At 40.7% G+C, this 19133-nt stretch overlaps 1 long non-coding RNA gene across 2 annotated transcripts; it reads left to right on the forward strand.

Moving 5' to 3' along the window:
- The first annotated feature begins 1774 nt into the window (after positions 1–1774).
- LOC122945631 lies at positions 1775–11593 on the forward strand. 2 transcript variants are annotated; one of them, XR_006391130.1, is made up of 3 exons: positions 1775–2751; positions 9863–10061; positions 11446–11593. It is a non-coding gene; the product is annotated as an uncharacterized LOC122945631 (long non-coding RNA). The 2 variants fall into 2 exon arrangements; XR_006391129.1 differs by lacking the exon at positions 1775–2751 and having other exon boundaries at positions 6206–10061.
- Positions 11594–19133: the final 7540 nt, after the last annotated feature.

A 19133-nucleotide genomic window follows, 5' to 3' on the forward strand; every position in this document is an offset into this window, starting at 1 on the left:
GCTACAAAATGTCTTGGAGAAGCCCCAGCCTAAATAATATTCTTCAGGATTACACATTTTTATAAAGGAGGTATACTCACAAAAAGTCCTAACTGCAATGCTCTGACTATATTATACTGACTGCTTAACTTTTAATTAGTGTAATTGTAATAAGGTAATTGTCATTTCTGGAAAAATTGTCCACAAACGTGTTCTGGGATTTTTAAGCAGTAAGTCTGGGGCTACACCTAGACTTTTTGTAGCACTTGAAATTGATTATAAAGGGTAACTAAACATTTGAATGACATTTTAATATGATGTCCCTAATGCCCTAAAAAAACTTTCAAATATAACTTATTTATTAATTTTGTATTTTTTTTATTGTTTTTCTTACCTAAATTGCACCACTGTGCGCTTAAAACTCAGTCTTCCGTACACCGCTGAGCTGTCAGCAGCATTGTGAGTACGGGCAGGAGCGCATATTGCTGCTCCTGTCCGTTCTCCCCAGAGGATTGCTAACTCCTGTAATAGTACATGGGTACTCTGTACCCATGTACTATGCCAGAATTAGCTGAGTGGAGCTGGCTACTGCTAATGCCTGCTCCGCTAAGCTAAGAGAACTGCGTGTCAGCACTTAGCTTTTCAGAGCAGGCAGAAGCAGGAGCCCGCTCCGCTCAGCTAATCCCACCTAGGAGTTAGTAATCCCACCCAGGAGTTAGTAATCCTCCGGGGAGCACGGGCTGGAGCAGCAATATGCGCCCCTGCCTGCACTCGCTGCTGCTGCCCATTCACAAATTTCACACTCCGTACATTGCTGAGCTGTCCAAATTAATGTACGTAAAAGACTAAGAAAAATACAAAATTAATAAATTACGTACCGTATATTGGAAAAAAAATAATTCAGGGCATTAGGGACATCATATTATAATTTTGTTCAAGGCTTTAGTTACTCTTTAACTCTTGAGCTACTGACTTGTATGCAGGTGTACGTGAGTACAGTACAATAGACCTGCTGTCCGGCAGGAATTCACTGCATCACAAATCACTATGATGCAGTAAGCTTGGGTCAGTTGAAGTGACGTTTGTCTGGAAGATGCTGGACAGTTAGTAGTAGAAACCTCGGCACTCGCAAGAGATTTTGTAGTAATTTCTTGTTTATTTCATTTCATTATTTAAATTTCATTATTTAAATCCATCCGCTTAGTAAATTACTGGCCAACGTTTCGGTCCAACTCGTACCTTGTTCACGGCCTATGTCTGGAAGATGCAGCCGACACACAGATTATGCCTCCCTGACTGCACAATTTCTCTTCTTTTTATGACCCACTTAACTAAAGTAATAACTGGAATGGGGCAACTACAGTACCCTGAAAGATTATCAAAATTCGGGTTATTCACTTTAGAAAAAAGACAACTGAGGGGAGATCTAATTAATATGTATAAATATATCAGGGGTCAGTACAGTGATCTATTCCTTCATCTATTTATCCCCAGGACTGTGACTGGGACGAGGGGACATCCTCTGCGTCTGGAGGAAAGAAGGTTTGTACACAAACATAGAAAAGGATTCTTTACGGTAAGAGCAATGGGACTATGGAACTCTCTGCCTGAGGAGGTGGTGATGGTGAGTACAATAAAGGAATTCAAGAGGGGCCTGGATGTATTTCTGGAGTGTAATAATATTACAGGCTATAGCTACTAGAGAGGGGGTCGTTGATCCAGGGATTTATTCTGATTGCCTGATTGGAGTCGGGAAGGAATTTTTTATTCCCCTAAAGTGGTGAAAATTGGCTTCTACCTCACAGGTTGTTTTTTTTCCTTTCTTTGGATCAACTTGCAGGATAACAGGTCGAACTGAATGGACAAATGTCTTTTTTTGGCCTTATGTACTATGTTACTTCTGATTTTAGCTTAAAAAATGTGTCAACCTGAACTTGTGGCAGTAACCTTATAACAAAAGGGAGGTGGAATGGAAAAAGGAAGAAAGAAACCAATAATACAGTTTATATGAAGTGTTGAGCGAACTTGTGTGTTAAGTTCGGCGTCTAAAGTTTGGGTTCGGGTTATCGAAGAATCGCGTTATGGATTCTAAATTCCGTTATGGTCCGTGGTAGCGGAATCCATAATGCGATTCTTCGATAACCCGAACTTTAGACGCCGAACTTAAAACACAAGTTTGCTCAACACTATAACACTATTTATATGGTTTGTCTCTGACAATCATCATCATCATCAGCTACTGCCTTTACTCTAGTCTTCTGTGCAATACCACCTCTCAACACTGTGTCTGCTATTGGACTCAGTTCACACTAACTGCAGTTCTTACTGCAACTTGATCTATTGGAGCGTTACCTGAGCCAGTGAGTCAGCTGTCAACAATATTAGCTAATCCTGTAGGTAGTGGTTCAGTTGGTCTCTTGCTGCGTTCTGTTCTGTCTCCTACGAGAGTTTGACCAGTGGGTCCCACTCACTGGTTGTAACACTAGGCAAGTATTATACAATGCTTTACCCACCCTTACACCATGCTTTTTTTAAATATTAATGGGATTATGTTTTTTGTGATAGGGTTCATATTTTTCAGGGTTTCCCTGCAAAAACATATGATGCATCATGTTACACTGGTAGGTCAAAACTGAAGAGTTTGAGGAGCATTATTATTTACTTGGCTTTAGCAGCCTTCATGGAACCAGCTAAAAGCTGAATGACTATATAGTCCATATTGGAGCATGAAAATGTGACAGGAATGCTGCTTCCTTAAAATCTTTGCATATGGTGAGTTCATTATTCCCCACACATTAACGGACATATGTGCCCCCACACAGTTGTGCTGATATAATCATTGATAAGGAATTTGCATTATCAATCTGAATGGAATTCCATGATCCATATGAAATGACGCCATGCAAACATTGTTAGATTTATTGGATGTTTTTCAAATAATATGTTGGATAACTTTTTTTTTTTTCTAGTTTCTATATGAAATACGCATTTCTGTAGTTGCATATCTCAGACTCTACTTGAAAATGTCCAGTGACGTGAGGCTGGCCTGACTCCAAACTTCAGGATACAGTTCCAGCCACTGACTCACAGAGGTTTCTGTTACATTAAGTCTGTGATTTTCCAGTTATTTATTACATCTGGTGGGTTCTTGTAACTGTTAGGTATACCCACCCACACAATGTGTGAGACCAGTCACAATGCTGTGTAAAGCAGACTAGTTGCTTACAGTGCATACTGTGTGTTCTTCATTCTGGACTCTGGAGTCTGAGGCTTTGCAGAGCATCTAGTCGAAACCAAGGGGGAAGCAGCCTGTGTTTATACAGCCGCATTATACAGAGCATCGTGTTAAAATGATCAAAGGAGAATTTAGTGGTGTTTGCAATAAATCCTCTTTGGATGGGTTATATCAAATCATGTACATATTCTATATTTCAAGAAAATGTATACTAGCACATTCATGGTCACAGGTGCATACCCATGAAGCGAGCATATAGAAATCTAATAAAAGTATGGCAGCACAACATTTCCCATACAAGCAATAGAACTGAGAAATGGGGATCATGCTAAATTAAAGTGGTATTTTACTTACTGTAAATGAAAAAATAGAAGCTCTTTTGAAACGTTTGATCAAAAATGTGCGCAAAGAGCTTCTATTTTTTCCTCTATAGTAGGTATAATACCACTTTAATTTAGAATGATCCCCATTTCTCAGTTCTATTGTTTGTATGTGAAATGTTCTGCTGACATACTTTTATTAGCTTTCCATATTCCATATTTCAGTTTGTTGTTTAGGTGAGGATCAAATTTTTTTTTTTGCAAAATGTGTTTGCTACCTTCATTATTTATGCACTTAGTTCTTTGGGCATGTTCCTCCTCACTATAGCCTGGCAGAGCGCACATTCAGTGGGAGTGCAATGAGTCAGATCTCCAACATCAGATAATGGGAAAGGGAAATGTATGTTGTCCCGGGACATTTAAACGAGTTGTCCAGCTTTTCTTAAGTGATGACCTATACAGCAGTAGTCTGAGGCTCCGTACCCTGTTGATCAGCTGTTCTGTGTAGTTAATCGATGGCGGAACTAAACAGCACTGTCCACATTGTAGTGGACAATGGCCATAACTGCAGCACTGCTCACATTCACATCAATGTCCACTACAATGTTGAAAGTACTGAGTAGTTTCAGCACTGACTTCCAGTTACAGAGTTACACAGAACACCTGATCGGAAGGTGTACAGAATGTGGGTTAGCTGCCGATCGTGAGGACATCACTTCAAAAAGGATGGACAACCCCTTTAAATTGATTGCCAGTGGATTTTAGCAACTGGACCCATAGTGGTTAGCTTATAAACACAGTGGTGTGATTGCAAGAAGTGGTTATTCAACGGCCAAACAACCACTAAAAGAATATAAATGAATTCTCACAAGATGGTGTCTATAGGCATGTGAGTGGTTACCCTCTATCTCACCAGAAGGCCCCAGTGTTGATATTAATGTTTCAACCGTTCATCCTCTTGGGTTCTTTGTACTGTGGCCATCTACACTCACCTAAAGAATTATTAGGAACACTATACTAATACGATGTTGGACCCCCTTTTGCCTTCAGAACTGCTCAGGTAGCCCGTGGCATTTAAACGATCGCCAATTGGCACTAAGGGGCCTAAAGTGTGCCCAGAAAACATCCCCCACACCATTACACCACCACCACCAGCCTGCACAGTGGTAACAAGGCATGATGGATACATGTTCTCATTCTGTTTACGCCAAATTCGGACTCTACCATTTGAATGTCTCAACAGAAATTGAGACTCATCAGACCAGGCAACATTTTTCCAGTCTTCAACAGTTCAATTTTGGTGAGCTCGTGCAAATTGTAGACTCTTTTTCCTATTTGTAGTGGAGATGAGTGATACCCGGTGGGGTCTTCTGCTGTTGTAGCCCATCCGCCTCAAGGTTGTGCGTGTTGTGGCTTCACAAATGCTTTGCTGCATACCTCGGTTGTAACGAGTGGTTATCTCAGTCAACGCTGCTCTTCTATCAGCTTAAATCAGTCGGCCCATTCACCTCTAGCATCAACAAGGCATTTTCGCCCACGGGACTGCCGCATACTGGATGTTTTTCCCTTTTCACACCCTTCTTTGTAAACCCTAGAAATGGTTGTGCGTGAAAATCACAGTAACTGAGCAGATTGTGAAATACTCGGACCGGCCCTTCTGGCACCAACAACCATGCCACGCTCAAAATTGCTTAAATCACCTTTCTTTCCCATTCTGACATTCAGTTTGGAGTTCAGGAGATTGTCTTGGCCAGGACCACAACCCTACATGCATTGAAGCAACTGCCATGTGATTGGTTGACTAGATAATCGCATTAATGAGAAATAGAACAGGTGTTCCTAATAATTCTTTAGGTGAGTGTATAACAGCAAAATAATGGGGGTAGGATAGGACTATGTATGGCCATCTGTGTGATTTACAAATGTTTCCCCAGCAAAATGTTCTTCTAAGCTTTAATGGCAAATAGATGTTTCTTCAAGAAGTTGAGGTTATCTTCCCCATCAATACTCTTTAAAATGGAGAATATGGAATTATTAATCCTTCAATATATGTATTCACAGTGAATGCACAATTGCTTAATACCAAAATCACTGGTATTTAAATATTACAGATCCAATGTTTATAAGGTTTACAGAGACCAAAAAATAATTTCACATAGTGGGAATATACTGTGTAATCTGATGACTCAGAGGGAATTACTAAGAGCTTTACAAACTTTCATGCTAGTGACAAGGCTAACTATGGCTGATTTTCCCTGACCACAGTGAATTACCTGTAGGCTTATATGGAGCAATAGGCATAATGTTTCACAATTATATATAAAACTTCAAAATTCACTGACGTGGATGGTCAAATAAATGCCTTATTCCATAAAATCATCCAAGTCACATCCTGGAATTATAAACCTCCTCTATTAACTGTTATCCAAAAAGCATCCTCAAAGGCAGTAGAGCTATATATTTCTATGAATTTAGAAGTAGGGTTGAATAATGTGGTCCTAGGTTAGAATCCGACCAAGGACAACATCTGCAAGGAGTTTGCGTGAGTTTCCTCTGGGTACTCCGGGTTCCTCCCACACTCTAAAGAAATCCTGATAGGGACCTTAGATTGTGAGCCCCATTGGGGACAGCTTGATGCTAATGTCTGTAAAGTGCTGCAGAATATAAAAGCGCTATATAAGTGCATAAAATAATAAATAAATGAAAGATGTCAAGACCACTTTCCTCACTGTGAGATCACTACGTCAGCACTGAGGAGAGGGGAAAGGAACAGCTACTGAGCATTTTAGTCCACCAGTGAATGCAGGAAAAGATGGAGCAGAAAGATAAACAGCAGGGGGGACTACCAAAAAGGAAAATGTACAAAAAAATAGAACAATATTTGTATTACATGTATATTGCAATAATACTTCATTTGAAATGTCCTATTCATTGCATAGTAATACTATTCGTAGGATAACCAAACTATTGATGCTCCGATTACTTTTCCCTCCTAAATTCCAAAAGCATAATGATAATTTAATTTGCCTGATAAATTACCACTACAACGCGCGTACACAAACATCAGAGACGCAAAAGTAAAAAAAAAAAATAATAATACTAAATAGCAAAAGAAAAAAAGAACTTATCCTTAAAGAAAACTATTGGCAGCACACAGAGTAGACTTTCAGTCCACAAAATTACTTGACTCATTTTGACTGTTTTCAGCATACTAGACTAAAAGTAGGGTTAACAAAATCTTGGCTTTAACAGAAAAATGAAGTCATAGTCTGGCCAGTCTATGAAACCCCCACTCAGGGATCGTGTTCTCTAAATAAGATAAACTCAGCCTCCCGCTTCTATTGTTTGGAGAAGGGATGAGGCAGCCTCTTCTCTACACATATGACCTTTTGCAGTTGTTCTTATAAGACCGGTCTTGGTCTTTATCCTTTTATCCTTTAGTAGTGCATAGGGGGTTATCATTCTGGAAAATTCCATGTCTGTAGTACATAAGGTATAGGGTTTTTATACAGATTTTGAGTGAGCACCTGTAAACTGCAGGGCTATATCTCATACATTGCATGTATAGGTAAAATGGAGAACGTTAACTTTAGGATTCAGCTATATTATTCACACCACTAATTGCCTTGAATTTAAAGGAAACATCATCAGAAAATGATCTATTGTTTAAATCACGTTTTTGTGTTAAACATTTTTTTTAATGTTCCATGTCACCATATTTAAAATGTATATAATCCTAATACTAAGTTATGATTTCCTGTTCTGTAAAGGTAACTTTTCAGTAGATATTATCATTATCACCATAGATAGAATTACAATGACAATAAAAACCTCTATATAGATAGACAGGATCTACCATTCACAAGGTGATATCACACTTTATCAGCTCCCTCCCGACCTCTGTACAGGTCACAGAGCATGCCTAGAAAACTCTCCCATCTAAGTCAATGGGGTCCCCTCCTGACCATTGTGACTATGGACCATGTAGCTGTCGTAATGGGAGTCGTAATGTTTAAGGCCTAGTGGCCAGTGTGAAAACTGTAGGATTTTAGTTTTTAGTTTTTTTTTATATAGTGACATGAAAAACATAAAAACCCCTAAAATTCTCAGGCTACTTTCACATATGTGGCACTACAATACGACCGCAGACAATTTTGGGAATCAGCTGGACACAAAACGCAGCATACAGCGGTTTGTGTCCAGCCGATTCTCGGTCTATGTGCCACATACTAAACTGCTGAAGATTTCACCCAAACTCAGGGCCAGGCAGTATGACCTGAACATTGCCTGGCCCTGTCAATCAAGTCTAGCAGGGCATGGCCAGAGGTGGAAGAACAGAGCCTCTAGGAGCAGGAGCAACGATTTGCATATAATAAAAGTTATTTTTTCTCAATAACGGGGGCACGTAGTGAGATGGGACTAAGATAGTTATGTTCAGCGGACATCAGCACATCACTAATGTCAGCCAGGTTAATGCCCATATTCCTGCTGACAGAAGCCCTTTAATCCCTTTAAAAACCCCTTTAAATATGCTGCTCTTGGAGAAGGGTTGCTTAAAAACTTATGTGCATAAAAGAGGCTCAAAGGATAGTTTATGATTTCATCATGTTTGAGCAATACAGTTATAGTATAGGTTTAATACTACAAAATAGAATGCAGATGTATTATTTTGAGTTACCAATGCATTTATATTGAGTACACATTTACTTTTGATATACATGTAAATCAATTAACTTATCAAATGTCGGTGTGGACCCACTGCACGTACCAACCAACTGGTTTGGCTTAGCGCTTGCTCTAAGGGCGTTATCCTGGCAGCCCTCCGGTATTCATCCTTTACCCCTATACAGGGATCTACACTTTTCTGCGGAGAAGCTTGAGATAGTTCCAGTTGGTTAGTGACTGACCCATGGGGTCAGAGCCACCGATGCGGAGTACCAAAAGATCAGGCAATAAACAGTCTGGAGAGTGGCCAAGGTCAGGCAGACAATGTACAGATGTATCTAAGGGACAAGTCCAAAGCCAGGGCAGGCAGCAGTAGGGCAATCTGAGAAAAAAAGCTAAGGTCCGGAAGGCGGCTTCAAGTCAGAGTCAGTAGTCAGGCTGGAGTACAGTAAACGGGTAGTCAGACAGAGAATGCACCTTTGACCGTTACTAGGTATGAGAAAGCCTAAAGCTTAGGCAACCTTACACTGAGGAGGGCACCTTACATACACAGGGGTGGGTGGGGAAGGATTTGGACACATTCTGGCCCTTTAAGAGGACAATAGTGAGTGCACTCACCCTATGGAACAGGCCTGGAGGCCATTAGACTGAATGTGCAGGCCACAGCCTGCAGAGGATGCTGGTGGCCAGAACCATCACAGCTGGGAGAAAGGAGTGGGGCTGGAGAACAGGAAAGCGGGCAATGTAAGCAGCATGTAGACGGAAAAGGGATGTTAGCGCAATAGTAAGTGATGTTAGTGCAATAGTAAGTGATGTTAAAAGGGGTTTTCCAGTTTGTATCAACATCCTTTATAATAATTATTTATGAAGGTTGCTGTCATTTGTATTCTCTTTGTTTTACCATTATTGCCCCTATTCTGGGCTGTGGTTACATGACTATGTCTATGTGATAGGGAAGTGTCTATGTAGCTGGGTGGGAGCAGCTATACCCTAGCTGGGCAATGTTAGGGTGGTGCTGGATCTGTGGCAGAGAAAGGAGAAGTGCATCACGGGCTTGGTGGGATACAGCAACAGGAAATGCTACATTCAGGATCTAAACCATAGTGATTTGTTTTCATGGTGAAAACGGGTCAGGAGAGAGCAAACTGAAAAAGAAAAAGCATAGGGAAGATGTACATGAGGTAAGCAACCACATGAGCGTATCTGTAAAAAAAACATAGTAATCCCAGAAAACCCCTTTAAGTGAAGTTATGCTCTTTTTTTGTATTCAGAAGAAAAATAAAACAAAAACTTACAGAATTGTATATTCCTATATCATCAATATAAGACATGCAGTCAATCCATTTATTGCCTACATTTTGAATCCAATGTGCTTTCTCCATCTTTGTTCTGAGTAATTTATTCTTCTTACCTTAAAATGTCCATCTGTGAAAAATGTGTTATTTCCTGCATGAATCATAGAAGTAGACAGTTACGGAAAAGTACTTTAGCTCACTGGTGTTTATAGAAATTTACAATGAAGATCCTGCACTGTTAAACCTCATGTATTTTATCCAGAATATTGCACTATTCTCTGTTAAAGGAGCACTAAATATCCAAGTTCCTGCTCCCTTCTTCTGTTCCTTTTATGCTACTTTGTCTCATACTTCTCTCTGTGTTCTAGGAGATCAGTCTGGGGCCTCCCTCTCCTCCTCACTGTTCTATGTCTGTCTGTAAACAACTGCGTGCAGCAGGAGATTCCCCCTCTGCTTGTTCCAAAAATCTACTGATTATCCTATGGAGGACTAAAGGCAAAGCACATAATGGATCAGTTATAGCAGTTACTGGATCAGCTATATTTAGCAGTTAAGGGTGGCAACATGGTGAGTACTGGTGTGTGAGCGCTGGAATCATGGATTTGAATCTTACCAAGGACAACATCTGCATATAGTCTGTATGTTCTCCCCATGCTTGCCTGGTTTTCTTCTGGGTACTCTGGTTTCGTCCCACACTCCAAAGGCATACTCATAGGGAACTCAGCAAGTGATAATAACGTATGTAAAGTGTTGTGGAATATGTCAGCGCCATATAAGTGATTAAAATATAAATAAACCAATACCATTTAGATATGTAATTTTACAAGTAGTATGAACATAGTGTAGCTTAATGCAGTTCTGAATATACAGTGCCACTATGTTTGTCCATAGAGTTGTCCCCTCTAGATTTTGGCAGCTATTTAAAAATGTGGGTTGGGTAGGAATTTGCCCATCCTGAGACACACTGGTGCCGCAAGAGGCACAGTACAAGTGCAATTCTTTCTTTACCTTTTAGGAAATAGATCTTAGTGTTATTTGTGTTCTAATATTTAGAGAAATTTGGCAGTCTATAGTCAACTTTTCCTCCAACCCTTAGTGTGTAAAGCTTATATTACACTGGCAGATAAATGTGCAGATCATCGCTAACAAGTCTTCTTATGAAGGCTAGTTAGCTATGATCTGGCAGTGTAATACTGCAGCCAATTACCCGATGAATGAGCAAACTTATCTTTCAAATCCATTTTTGGGACCTGAGATGGTTCCACAGATCAGACCATCACAATTTATATGAAATAAATATGTACATTAAAAAAACTATTAGTAACTATTAGTCGTGAAAGAGGGTTAGGGATTAAATATGGGTCGTCGTCCATCTCTAAGTATAGCCAAAGTTTATACTGTATGTATAATATGTAGAACATAGGAACCAGGTTCCTATGCCATATAACTTAAAAAAAATATGGGTACACTAGACTTTAATATATGTGTTGCAAAGCATGCACACATGTTTGTTTTTGTTTTTTGCACAAATTGTTCCAGAATTTTGGTGCATTTTCATTAGTAAATCTCCCCATTATCAGAGGACTTTGGTCAGGAGCGGACTGGGAACTTAAAGTTGCCCCATTTTGTAGGCATATCCAAATTAACAGAAGGTTTGGGCAACACAAGTAGGAGGGGGTCAACAATACCAAAGTGCAAATTACCATCCCAGCAGAACCAAATAACACAGTGTAGCACAATATTCTGCCCCAAAAGCCCAATAGGTAATGAAATAATGATTCATTCCCCATTGTATTGTTACATACTTACAATATGACTTTTATTTCTTAGCCACGTAGTACATGGTTTGCCTTTTGACTTTCACTGTCTATGATATGCCCAAATTTTGCCATTTAGTCTATGGTACATGGTGGCTTTCCACAGTTCTTGTTCTATCTTGTCATTTTCACAGAAATTACGTCTCCAGCAGTGGATGCCAAAATATGGACTGTAAAAGCTGTCTTAGAAGATTTTCCAATGTAAGCAGTTCCATAACCAAAGCTGTTAAAGAGTTTCTCATTTGCAAATAGTGGAAAGTAATAAACACATGTTAAAAAGTTGTCCCTTGCGAGATCCATCATTGAAATAACACAGTAAGGGGTGTGTGCCCCTAATCCAGTGAGACATCTCACTCCGCACATTGTCAGTAATATGCCAGCACTAGTTCTGGGTGTATGTGGTTTGTGTACTGTTTGTCTTGTCTCCTGCCGTTCCATCACTGGCAGCAGTTACAGACCCACATGATTCTGCTGCATGTCTGTAAGAGATATGGATGCAACGTCTGAGATTACATAGCAGACGACACCTTTTTAGGTAGTATGGCCTCACTGTTTCCTCTCTCACATTCTTTTTTCACAGCACCATCGCTGTCACGCAACCATGAAATGTATACTGTGAATCAATACATTTTCAAATTAATAAAAATAATAATTTAAAAAATATAAAAAATATCGAGAGTCTATATACAAAAAAAATAGATTTTAAAGATCCTAGTGTAATCCATGAAATGGTGCCACCCAGCCTTGCCCTAAAAAAAATGATTTTAAATATCCTAGGGTAATCCATGAAATGGTGCCACCCGGCCTTGCCCTAAATGGCCAGTGTGTTACACTACAGTTATTCCAGTAGTAACATGGTGGGCACTCAGCACTTCCTGTACACAAACTTCCAATTTTAGTTAAAGGGCATCTGTCAGCAGATTTGTAGCTATGAAACTGGCTGACCTGTTACATGTGCGCTTGGCAGCGGAAGACATCTGTGTTGGTTGCATGTTCATACACGCCCGTATTGCTGAGAAAAGGGTGCGGCAGCTGCAGAGAGAGAAGAGCCTCTAGGTGTAACAGCAACACCCTTGTTGCTCCTAAAGGCTCATTTGCATATAATAAAACATCATTACTCAGCAATGTGGGCACATATGAACATGAGACCAACACAAATGCCTTCAATTGTGAAGTGCACATGCAACAGGTCAGCGAGATTCATAGCTACAAATCTGCTCCCAGATGCCCTTTAAGTGTGATAATAAGTGACCATCTAAAAAAAAAACACATTATATATATATATATATATATATATATATATATATATATCTATGTGTGTGTTTTAATCAGAAATTTCCAGAGATCAGCTGATTACCATGAATCTGGCTCCTGGAATCCCAACAATTAGTTGATATCTGGCCATATAAAGTATTTGGAAATGCCACATTAGATGTTAAGTTATACAAGGTCAGGCCAAGTCTGGCTCTTAATAACTTAAAGAGGATGCCCATCTATGCCATCCATAATCCCTAATAGGGAAAATGAACAAGGATTGGCTTTATGAGAATCTGCCATCATGAAAATGCAGTGCAATCTGCAAGCGGCAGGTTATGGAGTAGAAGGAGCTGAGCAGATTGTTGTATAGTTTACAGGAAAAATTCAGTATAACTTATATTTTATTCATTCAAGCGATTATCCGGTTCAAGAAATTAAATTAGGGGTTGTGCAGGGGTTTCATATTAATGACCTATCCAAAGGATAGGTCATCAATATCTTATCGGCGGGTGTTCGACACCCAGCACCCCCGCCGATCAGCTGTTTAAAGAGAAGGTGGCGCTCTATTCGAGCGCTACCTCCTCTTCACTACACTGCATGTCGTCTCGGAATTGCAGTGTAATGAGATGTACTTGCTCCATTCACTTGAACAGAGTGAGTACTTGAAATTACACTACGCCACCGCAACAGGGGAGATGATGTGTAGTGTGATGAGGAGGAAGCAGCGCTCGCATGGAGCGCTGCCTCCTCTTCAAACAGCTGATCGCCAGGTGTCGGACCCAACCTATCAGATGTTGATGGACCTATCCTGAGGATAGGTCATTAATATAAAACCCCTGCACAACCTTTTTGACTAGTGAAGGAAAAGAACTCTTACCTGGTGACCTCCTTTTCATCTTTCCCGAGCTCCTCCAAGATGGCCAAGTTGCTTCTCACACCACCCGATGCACACTGTGCATTTGGTAGTCCAAGACATTACACATTGCCCTCGAATTGGCCAGCACTGCTCTTGTGAAGAATGCTGAACAATCCGAGAGCAGGCTGAACAAGCAGTAATTGTCTTGGACTACCGATGCACAGTAGTCTAAGAAAATGTGCTGTCATCTTGGATGGCAGAAGAAGAAGGTCACCAAGTAAGTGTTCTGTTTATTCCCAAATGTGATATTTTTTTTTTTTTCAGGGCTGGCAGATTGCTTTAAAAGCTGGTTCTGAACTCTGTAGCCAAATGAGTAGTCCTATCAGTGGTTGACAGCTATGTATACATATTTATACACAAAAGGCTGTGAATTACTGAATAGAACAGCCCACTTGGGCAAAAAAGCTCAAAAAGCTGAAATTTGAATAAATAAAATAACATTTTTTCCAACAAAATTACATATAAATCTGCTCAGCTTCTTCTGCTCTATAACATGCTGCATGACTGGTTCTCCTTAAGAATATTTGTTTGACTGTTATTCTACAGGACTGAAGGTAATTCCACCTTGACAGCAGATATTTTAATGATTAGTTCTGCATTACTTTATCTAGATGTACTATTCTTCAGTTCTAATTTTCCTCAAATAATTCACGATAACCATCATTTTTATACAGTACTAGCAGAAGGACCCGGCTTCGCACGTATATATTTCATCTATTTCATTTAATGTTTCTGTGTGTCGTTAAAAGATATCGACAGTACCCCATAACAGTGACCTCTATAGCACCCCACTGCACTGTCTGCTGTGCTATGTATCTAGTCCTATCCTGTGTGATACTGCCTGCTGTGTGATACTGCCTGCTGAGCTGTGTATCTAGTCCTATCCTGTGTGATACTGTCTGCTGTGTGATACTGCCTGCTGAGCTGTGTATCTAGTCCTATCCTGTGTGATACTGTCTGCTGAGCTGTGTATCTAATTCTATCCTGTGTGATACTGTCTGCTGAGCTGTGTTTCTAATCCTATCCTGTGTGATACTGCCTGCTGAGCTGTGTATCTAGTCCTATCCTGTGTGATACTCTCTGCTGAGCTGTGTATCTAATTCTATCCTGTGTGATACTCTCTGCTGAGCTGTGTATCTAATCCTATCCTGTGTAATACTGTCTGCTGAGCTGTGTATCTAATCCTATCCTGTGTGATACTGTCTGCTGAGCTGTGTATCTAATCCTATCCTGTGTGATACTGCCTGCTGAGCTGTGTATCTAGTCCTATCCTGTGTGATACTGTCTGCTGAGCTGTGTTATCTAATCCTATCCTGTGTGATACTGTCTGCTGAGCTGTGTATCTAATCCTATCCTGTGTGATACTGCCTGCTGAGCTGTGTATCTAGTCCTATCCTGTGTGATACTGTCTGCTGAGCTGTGTATCTAATCCTATCCTGTGTGATACTGTCTTCTGAGCTGTGTATCTAATATCCTATTCTGTGTGATACTGCCTGCCGAGCTGTGTATCTAATCACATCCTGTGTGAAATCCTGGTAAATTAAATGTGAACTTATATTGGCTGATACACGTCATATGACTGAATATTTAAGGACCTGTGAACTGCTGAAACCTGTTAGTTATTATGTTATTATGGAAACCTGGAGTAGGACCTGCGAGCTTCCATTGGCTGAACCGCAGTTGGCATATGAAGAGAAACATGTGCAGGCTTGTATTGGCTAATGGGGGTAATTTTTTGGGAATATCTCAGAAACGGTAAGTCCTTGAAAGCTGAGACCCTTCTAAAACCTTCCCGGACACCTGATGTACCTGTGTGCCAAATTTGGTGAAGATCGGTCTAGTCGTTTGGTCGCGCATAAAGAACAGAATCTAATTTTTATATATATATGTAAGGGCTCATGCACTCGACCATATGCCCTCCTAGACATACGGTCCGTGAGCGGGCCATATGTCCCGGAGCGGCATACATCGTGCGCACGGGAGTGCACTGCATCATAGGTTACTATGATGCTGTGCACATCGGGCCGCCTGCAGGGCAATTGTCCCGCACTCATAATATCATATGAGTGTGGGACAAAAGCCACGCGGGCGGCCCGATGCGCACAGCATCATAGTAACCTATAATGCTGTGTGCTCCCGTGCACATGATGTATGCCGCTCCAGGATATATGGCTTGCTCACGGACTGTATGTCTCGGAGGGCATATGGTTGTGAGCATGAGCCCTAATACATAAATGTTTTTGTAAATTACAGTATCCAAGTACTTTTTACTATAGGTTTTACAGAGGGTAAATATGTATCCCACAATTGTTTTTATTTGTGTTCTGTCCCCTTTACTGCCCTGTGATTTGGCTCACATACAATTCTATTCATGCACATAATGATCATTTAAAATACTGACTACAGCTTTACAAGCCTTTTCTCTTTGACAATTACTAGACCTCTGATGAGTCCCAATTAAATCTCTGGACCAATCTCTAGTTATTCTAGCCAGACACATAAATTTGGGAGGAAATGGTTATTTACGGAGACCTCTTCACATTTGTTCTCCAATAGCTGTGGGTACTGCTGTGATAACAACTTTTGGTCTAGACTTGCTAAGAGATTTTAAGGATAAGCCATTTACAAGAGAAGGAGATAAAACATGTTAGTCAACCAGCGTGCTGCTCAATTAGTCCAGGAGTTTAACACATTAAACAGATGAGATGTTCCATTGTGTGATGCTGAATTTAAAATCCTGAGTTTATTTGGGACTTACATCCAAGGCCTCTTTACAAAAAATCAGGGCAATTATCAGTATGGAGCCTTCCTAGGTACATTTGTTTCCGATATTTATCTTGTGTAAAGGCACCACAGATCAATTGATGAACAAGCAAACGTTTGTTCATTGGATAAAATGGGCAGTAGATCATCTGCTGCCCAGAAACAATGAATCTGTATGGGGACAAAATAGCCATACCGCATCCACATAAAGTGGAACTGATTGCTGCGAGTAAATGGATCCTTCACCTCCTCTGACGGGCAGGCAAGTTTTAGGAACAAATGGTTCATTCCTGATAATTGCCTGCACATTTGGCCTGTGTAAATGGGCCTTTAGCCACCCATTCAGATTTTTTTATGAAATATCATCAACTTCCACTCATAAATATGTCTTGATGTTTAAGAAGATTTTACATATGGGTTCAAAATGTAAAAATAAATGGTGCAATATACAGTGTTTACCGATTCTGCTCACAAACCCCAACCACTATGAATGTCATGCCACATTAGCGGTAGCTTATCATTGGTCTCAGCAGTCTCATACGACACTGAGGTCAATGATTGGCCGCAGCAGTATACAGGATGTTAGTGTTGCAGCCTAGAAGAGGGGACTGAGCGGTGACAATGAATCAGAAGATCTGGGAAGGCGAGTTAAAGTTTTTTTATTTTTTTATTAATATTAATTTTTTATATTATTATTTCAACAACATCCCTGGATTTTGTCCATTAAAAATGTAAACCCCCTTTAACTTCCTCTGGATAGATCATCAATATCTAATTGGTGGGGTCCAACACCAGGGACCCCAGCCAATCAGCTTTTTGAGAAGGCACCAACGCTTGCAGTAGTGCCATGGCCTTCTCTCTGCTCATCAAGCACAACGCCATCCTTTGCTTGGTATCACAGTTCATCCCTATTCACTTCAATGGAGCTGAGCTGTGCCTAGGCAATGTTACTGATGAACGTGACTTCACATGGCCTAGGGAAAGATGACGGCGCTACTGCCAACGCCTTCTCAAACAGCTGATCAGCAGGGGTCCCGGTCGGATTAGATACTGATGACCTATCCAGAGGAACATTTTACCTATAGGCCTAGTATAGGGCACATACTGTCAGGAAGCCATAGGTTATTTGGTGTGAGTGCTAAACAACTGCCTAGATGTCTAATCTGCCTGCATATGTAAGTGACCAAACTGAGCTTACCACCTATTTTCACAGTCAAATGTAACTTGTAAGCGATAGAAATGCTAATTAGAGTTAGTAAGTGATCACGGTAACCCTATACTTTTTATAGCTGTGATTCCAGGTTTATCCATTTAAACATGAATTTGCATTGAAATGTTTAATTCCACCGCAAGTGCTATCTACTTACTATAATATAGAGCGACCAAGCTGTTGGTCCTCATACAAATGACCAGCCACATGGGGGAGGGTGCAGGAGGGAGAATTAAGGTGGAATTGCCCAGAGGTCATCGTCCATCTCTGTTAATAAGAAGGTATAGTGGGATCACCTGGCCTGTAAGGATTACATTTCAGATCCAAAGTAATAATCACATGACATGTGCCCACAAGCAGGCAAGAATAATGACTTTTCCATCCCAAAGAAAGATATTTTTGCCCATAAATGCGGCCAGGAGCATGTTAGGTGAGTTAGCCTTTCTGTAATAATCTGGATGATTCTAGCATGTGGTGGAAAATACACGTCTTCTGTCTGCAAAGAGGCCACACACACCTGTGACTCCTTGTATAAAATGAAAGGGTCTACATAGACTGCAGTCAAGCTACAGGTAGCCAACATGTCAGGACAGGAAAGAAATAGCCTCAATAGCTTTTTGTGATATACAAATGCTAATATATACCAAAGGGTGACATTCCCTATCTTTACTGGTCATCGTCGCTGATGTAGTATTCTAAGACCCCTTTCACACGGGCAAGATTTCCACGCAGGTGCAATGCGTGAGGTGAACGCATTGCACCCGCACTGAATTCGGACCCATTCATTTCTATGGGGCTGTGCACACGAGCAGTGATTTTCACTCATCACTTGTGCGTTGCGTGAAAATCGCAGCATGCTCCTCTTTGTGCATTTTTCACGTAACGCAGGCCTCATAGAAATGAATGGGGTTGCGTGAAAATCGCAAGCATCCACAAGCAAGTGCGGATGTGGTGCGATTTTCACGCACGGTTGCTAGGTGATGATTGGAATGGGGACCCGATTATTATTATTTTCCCTTATAACATATAACATAGTAAAATAGGGCTGGAGGGGTTAAAAAAAAATAAAAAATAATTTAACTCACCTTAATCCACTTGTTCGCACAGCCGGCATCTCTTCTGTCTTGTTCTGTGAGGAATAGGAGCTTTGATGACGTCACTACGCTCATCACATGGTCCGCCACATGATCCATCACAATGGTGATAAATCATGTGACGAGCGTAGTGACGTCATCAAAGCTCCTATTCCTCACAGATGAAGACAGAAGAGATGCCAGCTGCACGAACAAGTGGATTAAGGTGAGTTAAATTATTATTATTATTTTTTTAACCCCTCCAGCCCTATTGTACTATGCATTCTGTATTAAGAATGCTATTATTTTCCCTTACAACCATGTTATAAGGGAAAATAATACAATCTACAGAACACCTAACCCAAACCTGAACTTCTGTGAAGAAGTTCGGGTCTGGGTACCACAGTCAGTTTTTTATCACGCGCATGCAAAACACATTGCACACGAGCGATAAAAACTGAACAACGGAACGCAATCGCAGTCAAAACTGACTGCAATTGCGTACCTACTCGCGCGGGTTTGCCGCAATGCACCAGGGCGCAACCGGACACGCTTGTCTGCAAGGGGCCTAAAGGTCACTTTACATGGGACGACAAAGCAGTA

This window comes from Bufo gargarizans, chromosome 8 (genome assembly GCF_014858855.1).
Source record: "Bufo gargarizans isolate SCDJY-AF-19 chromosome 8, ASM1485885v1, whole genome shotgun sequence".
In the NCBI taxonomy this organism is placed as follows: domain Eukaryota; kingdom Metazoa; phylum Chordata; class Amphibia; order Anura; family Bufonidae; genus Bufo; species Bufo gargarizans.